This window comes from Octodon degus, unplaced genomic scaffold (assembly GCF_000260255.1).
Source record: "Octodon degus isolate 3935 unplaced genomic scaffold, OctDeg1.0 scaffold00010, whole genome shotgun sequence".
In the NCBI taxonomy this organism is placed as follows: Eukaryota; Metazoa; Chordata; class Mammalia; order Rodentia; family Octodontidae; genus Octodon; species Octodon degus.
This window is the reverse complement of record NW_004524586.1, coordinates 12,690,811-12,697,754: the sequence shown is the minus strand read 5'-3', so window position 1 is coordinate 12,697,754 and position 6,944 is coordinate 12,690,811. Positions and strand designations below refer to the sequence as shown.

At 41.5% G+C, this 6,944-nt stretch overlaps 1 pseudogene; it reads right to left on the bottom strand.

Annotated features, from left to right (window-relative positions):
• Nucleotides 1-2,563: 2,563 nt before the first annotated feature.
• On the bottom strand, nucleotides 2,564-3,464 carry LOC101567136 (annotated as a pseudogene).
• Nucleotides 3,465-6,944: the final 3,480 nt, after the last annotated feature.

Sequence of the window (6,944 nt, the reverse complement as noted above, 5' to 3'; positions counted from 1 at the left end):
CTGGATCTCATTGGGCTACTTTGGGTCACGTGTCCACTTTGGATCCAATCACTGGCCATAAGCGATTAGATAAGCCCAAGCTTGGGTCTCTCCCTGAAGCTGGAGGCTCCTATTTTCCTTACCTGAACCAGATCGACTAAAGATGAAGGAAAATAGTTCTAAGAGGAATGGAGGGTAGGAGAAAAAATTGGAACTGGAAAGAGAAAGGGAAAGATACATAGTGTAGAAGCCTGAATGCTGTGGTATTGAGTACTTTTATCCATTTATTCACCTTCTTGTTCATCATAATTGAATGTGTAATTTTTCTATCACTGTTAAAACAAATGTTCTTGGGAATATTGGCTTAAAACAACTTCCATTTATTCTTTGACAGTTCTGTTGGCCTGAAGTCTGAAATGAGTCTCACTGGATTGAAATCAAGGGCTTGGGAAGACTATGTTCCTTTGGAGGCTCCAGGGATGATCTGCTGCTTTGAGTTTTCCAGCTCCTTGAGGTACCTTTGTTCCTTATCTCATGGCCCCTTCCTTCCTCACAGGGGGCACCACTGAGAGGACTCTCCACTTTGTCATCCTTCTGACTTTTTGCCTTTTTTCCCCTTCTTTTCATGTATGAAGACACTTGCGATAATACTGGGGACACACTAAGGTGGTCCAGGGTAATTTTTTTTTTCACTTCAAATTTGCCTTACAGCATTAATTGTTTCTGCAACATTAAGACTTGTATCTCTAGCCTCCAAAAGAAAGGAAAATTATGGACAGTTACAATGTACCAGACATGGGGCTGAAGACTCGAAGGATATTTTCCAGAATTTCTAGTTTGTCTGAAGTGTGGATGTGTCAGCTCTTTCATTCTATGACTGAGCACCAGAGGGTTTCAGTTTACAGAGGGAAAGATTTACTTTGGGCCATGGTTTCAGTCCCTGGTTGGCTGTGTGCTAGGCAAAAACATCATGGCAGAAGGGTGTGGTGGGGAAAGCCCACCTTGTGACAGAGGGAGGCTGAGTAAAAGAGAAGGGAAAAGGGCAGAAAGGAAGGATCCAGGGACTAGACCTGCTCCCAGAGGCCTGCCTCTATGACCCACTTCCCTCAACAAGGCATGACTATTTGTTTCCATTACTTCTCTGTAATACCAGCCAATGATAAATTCAATGACAGACCAATCCATTAATGAAGTTAGTGATTGTATGACCCAATCACCTTCCAAATGACCTAACTCCAAGACCATGAAACATTTTAGGGGGCATTTTAGATCACAAGAGTGGATCAGAGTGATAGAGGTATCAGTGTGTTCTTGGAAGATGTGGATTACCAGGCAGAAGAGGGCAGAGCTCACTCTGAAGAACCTAGAGAACTACAGAAGTGAAGGTGATGGAAATGTTTTTGTTGTTTGCTGTAAGCAAGGTAGTACTCTAACTTGGCTCCGAAGGCTCTGTGAAAAGCCAATGAAACTGGTGACAAGGCTGATTCTAAAATGATGAGCAGCATGACATAAAACTCCAGCTACTAAGAAAAAGGAAAGGCTAGCATCAGGTGGAACTCACAGCAGAAGCAGCATGAGAAGCAGGAGCAACAGCACTGCTCCAAGGATGGTGGATGATTCAGTGGTTAAGCTTCTGTAGGCACTTACCTGTATTCCTTACTTTCCCCAGGATGTCATATGAAGTAGATGTCAATTATTTTCTTTACAGATGAGAAGACAGGTCCAAGAGGTTAAGGAATGATGTGTTGTGTTTATGCTGCTGTGGTCTCATCTGTCCCCATAGTGTTTTTAAGAAGGACAAAAGGTCAATAAAAAAGCACTTGCTTGGCTAGACAGGGAAGTAAGCCTTATTTTTTGTGGCCCACCATGAGCCACACATCTTGGGGCTTCCTGGCTATGTTTGCTTTCCTAACCATGATTAGTTACTGATTCTGTGTATAAGTGGATGGATAGATTTGTTTTAGTGACTTTTAGGTGAAAAGATATGGGGAGACTTTAATGCTACCATAGGAGCCACAGGAGGGAAGGGACAACCCACTTGCAAATCTAATGCCATGCAAGTTGTGGCCTTGAGGTGTTCAGGCTGCTGCAGAGTTTGACCTTGCAAACACATCTTGTCTTCCTGGTACCTCCTGAACTGGCTTCCTTCAGGAGCAGAGGCCAAGAAGGGTTTGTGGCACCTGAAGTATTACTTCAGCCAGCACAAGTCTGGTGAGTTTCGCTAAAGGAGGATGAGTGCAATGGAGCTCACACGATGCTGGTGGAGTGTTTCCCCTGCTGTATTCTAATAGTGCGTAACAGTGTGAATTTGCAGAGGAATATTTATTCATGTATTGATCTAAATACTTTTATTGCTTCAAATTTGTTATCAGGAGTGACTGAAATAAAAAATATAATTGAGTCCCATCATCATTGTCATGGAAATGGCTTTAAGAGAAAACTGGTCAGATGAGCATCACGGCTTCCCATTGTCAACCAGTACATAGTTGCCACGACAAGCAGACAGCAGAGTCTGTTTGGAATGCTCAAGTTCTGTTTATAATACAGCTCCCCTATTCACAGGAGGAGAAACCTAGGAAACAACTTAGGTGTACTGCTTGATTTCATCATATAAGACAAGCACAAAAGCACCACCCATGCCTTGGAAAATACTGGACCATACATCCTTGAAAAAAGCTTTGCCTCCTTCACCGTGAACAATCTCCCTGCAGCAGCCAGCTGTGCCTGTGTACATGATGTCGGTTCCTTTACTCCCTGACTATGTCAGCATGTGGTGGTGAATGGTGTCAAATGGAGAGGAAGTCAAGCCGGCCACAACAGTGATGGACTGTGCTGTCATCCAGCTGATGATGAGTATTTTGGGGTCCAGAAGCATTCCCTTTGCATAGCTACCAAAGCTACTTTGTCATAGCTACCAAAGTGGGCAGCTCAGTAGATAATACCCTGCACAGACACATGAGAGCCTTGATACAGGCCCTTAATCCCATCAGATTTGTAGATTTTAGCCAGGCAGGCAACAAATCCTTTGAATTCCCTTTCAGCTCCAGTTTTACCCACATCAGCTGCTAGACAGGTACGGGCAAAATCAAGAGGGTACACAAAGCACAAGGATGTGGCCCCTGCGGCACATCCTGATGTCAGATTTCCTGCAAAGTAGCACCAAAACTGGATCCTCTTGTCCACACAACCCAGGAAGATCTGCTTGTATTTATCTTTGAAGGCAAAGTTGAGTGCCTAGGTGGGGAAGTATCTGATGGCCTTGGCCAGGTTACCATGCCAGGAGGGATTCGAACCACACAGTCTATAATACCCTTGTACTGCTTATCTGCGGTGGTTTGTTTGCTGGTATGTTGCACCTGCAGCAGCAGCTTGACCCGCTCAATGGGTGCTACCGCAGTCTTGGAGATGGTTGCAGCCACTCCACCTGCCAGGAAGTCCTTGGCAAAGGACACAGCGGCATTTGTCATGTTGGAAGAAAAGAGGAAGCAGGCGACTACAGGACAGAACTAGACTAGGAACTGGCTTTAACTCCTGGGCTTCTGTAGAGGAATCTTTAAATTACATTATTCTTTTCAAGGATAAGCTTCTTTTTTCTTAGTATCTGCACAGGGACAAAGACCTTTTCAGTGACCAGCGGTAATCCTCCAGGCTGTTTAGTGATTGGAACTTTGGAAAACAGGGTGCTGCCTCCTGTGACACCCACCATGGGGCTGTTCCTGTTCCTTGTAGTCCTAGCCCTGGAAAGATGCCTGTACTATTGTCCTGGTCCCCCTCCCCCCAATCCCTTAACTGGGTGGACATAAATCTCAAAAGCCTCATCCTTTCATGTTGCCTCAATATGACGTGAAGTAGGAGCCTCTGATTTCAAAGGGTTTTTTAAAAATTAATTTTACAACTATTTATAAAAAATTACATTGACTTCTTGGGGCATAACTTCATAAATTTTAATACATGGATAGATTGGTTAAGTGACTGCCATAATGAGGGTCCATATTAGTTGCTTCTCCCAAGAATTCCCTGGGCTGTTTCTTTGTAGTCATCCTCAACTGAAACTACTGGCTGCTTGCTGAACCTGTAGTTTTACATCTGTGCAAATATAAAAATAAAGCTTATAGACTAGAATCTTTTGAGCCTGGTTCCTTAGCTCAGTCTAGTGCCTCTAAATTCATCCAGGCTACATCAATAGCCTTCTTTTCTTACTGAAGAACAGCATTTCATAATTTAAGGACAGCACACCACTGTTTTTTAGCCGGCACAGCTTCCAATGAAATATCTGCTGTTATTCTCTGTGATTTTCTTCTGCAGATAATGCAACTCCAAATTGCTCTGGCTGCTCTTAAAAGCTTTTTGTTTTTTTCATTGGTTTTGACTGTAAGGTGATTTTGTGTAATTTTATTCATGTTTATTGCGCTTAAAGTTTGTTGAGTTCATGACGCATGCTTCCATTGACATTAGAAGGTGTTGGGCATATCGGTTTTTGTTTGTTTTTTTTTTTAGGAAGTCTTACTGAGTGTGTATTTGATCACTTGAAGGTGTTCCACAACACAAGAAAGCTCTCAAATTTCTGAGCACTTCCCCCTCTGTGTTCAACTTTACTTTCTATTACTATAACTTCAAATTCACTGATACTTTCTTCAGTAATGTTGAATCTGCTGTTAATGCTATCTTTGGTATTTATTTTAATCTTAGACCTTCTAATTTTCAGTTTTAAGGACTTCAATTTGAGTCTTTCTAAAGAACTGCCTTCCATAGTGCTTAATGTGTAGTTACCACCTTCGGGACATGCAGAACAGTTGTAATAGATGCTTTTAGGCTATTTTCTACTGATTGCATCACCTGTGCAATTACTGCATTTACGTTATTATTCATTTTTCCTCATTATGGACATTATGTTCTTGTTTCCTTGTATGCCTGGTAATCCTGGATTGGACACTGGTTATTGTTAATTGTACTGTGTTCTACGGTGGATATTTTTTTCCTTCCTTATAAACATTGAGATTTATTCTGTAGCATGGTTAAATTTTTGGCTACAGTTTTACATTTTTCATATTTGGCTTTTATGCTTTTTAGGTAAAAGCAGGATAATTTTTAATTTAATGTTAATTTGTGACTGTTTTGAAATAAAACTCTTTTGAGGATGCCATCGTGTGCCCTGTAACACACGTTTCTCCCTAGCTGGCGGGAAAAGGCATTGTTCCAATGCCTGTGGGATATCCTCCTCACCTATGACTTTACTGATAAGTGTCATTCCACTGCTGATGTTCATGAAAGCCTGTGACCAGCCTTCCTTTGTGCCTCCAAGGGCCTGCTTTTCCACCATCCTTTACTATGTAGGTTTTCAGCCTCTGAAATTCAACTAGTGTCCCTTTCTTTTTCTTTTTCTTTTTTAACTTTTTAAAAAGAGTACAAAATAATATTAAAACAGAAAAATTACAAGAGGTACAGAATTTCACTTAACAAAATGATATAAATTTCACAGTATTTGTTGTAATGCATACTGTAGTCTTCTAATTAGTTGTTCATATTACCAGATATATGCATGCAGAATTGGAAAAAAAAAGAAAATAAGAAATATATAAGAAATCAAGAAGAGCAAAAGGACAATCAATTGTAAAAAGGAGAAAAAATTCCTTTCCAAGCAAAATGCTCGTTGTTAAATATGACATTCCAAATTCCTTTAGAGGGCACAGGTATTATTGCCTGCTCCCTAGATGTTATGATTCTACTAATGTACCTCAAGATTTCTTTGGGCTTTCTGATGTCAGTGCTTGCTACAGTCACATGTAGAACTGCGCAAGACATCCATCTGTGTGCTGTAGGTCGGAGGAGTCTAGTTGAGGGTCAGATGCTGAGTGAGTTCAGCCAAAGGCCGAGAGTCCATGGTATTGTCCCTTGCAAGTCTGCACCAGGAAGCTGAGGAATTCTAGGTGGAAGACTGAAGGGCCTGTGCCAGAAATTCCCAAGGAAACACCAGAGATTAAAGAGTCTGCGCTGGTAGGCCAAAGTGCTGATGTTGAAGAAACCATGCAAAGAACCAGGGGACCATGGCCAAGGCAAGGCAAAGACCAGATCTTCCAGCAAGTGTTGGTGACAAAGACCAGGAAAGAATGCTTAAGCTGAAGAGGAGGACGAGAGCACCTCCCAAGAGAACAACTCGTGGGCTGGGGAGATAGCTCAGCAGTCTAAGCACCTGACTGGTAAGCACAAGTTTCCAAGTTCCATCCCTGGTGCTGCATGCCCTGCCAGCCCTGTAACTGAATGTGGTGGTGCTCACCTGAAAACACAGTGCTGGGGAGGCTGAGACAGGTATGGGAAAACCCTGTATTAAATAATAAATAAATAAATAAATGAATAGAACAGCTATGGTGTGCCAGGGAGATAAGATACCTCAGTGGAACAAGTGCTTGCCTGGCAAGTGCAAGGTCCTGAGTTCGATCCCTGGTACCACCAAAAACAAAAGCATGAAAAGAAAAGCTATGGCGAAGACAGGAGCTCAGTGGAAGAGAATAGCCAGAGTGTCACTGAGGGAAATTAGCATAAAATCTTTCCCTCCTGTTCCTCAGAACCATGCTTTGTCGATTCAGTTGGGCTTTCCACCTAAGGTGGCCACTAATTAACTACAACCATATCTTGTGTGTTTTTTAAAAATAATTTTATTGAGAAACAAATAGCAATGAGACAGTTTCAAAACCGATTAATAGCACAGTTTCAATAATTAATACATTGCTTATTGTTGTCTTACTGGTTATTCATTGTACAAGATGCAGACATGATATTCTGTCCACACACACTATTAGAACAAATCTCTCTATTCATTGAATTAAGATAATGGATCTGCATATCTATCCTAACTATACTGAATATATGGATTCAAAATGGTCATTCATTTGTATCCCCATTTTTGTTTAGTTTTTGTCAGAGAAGGATATTCCTTTGTCATTTAAATATTGTAGGTAAGTGAATTC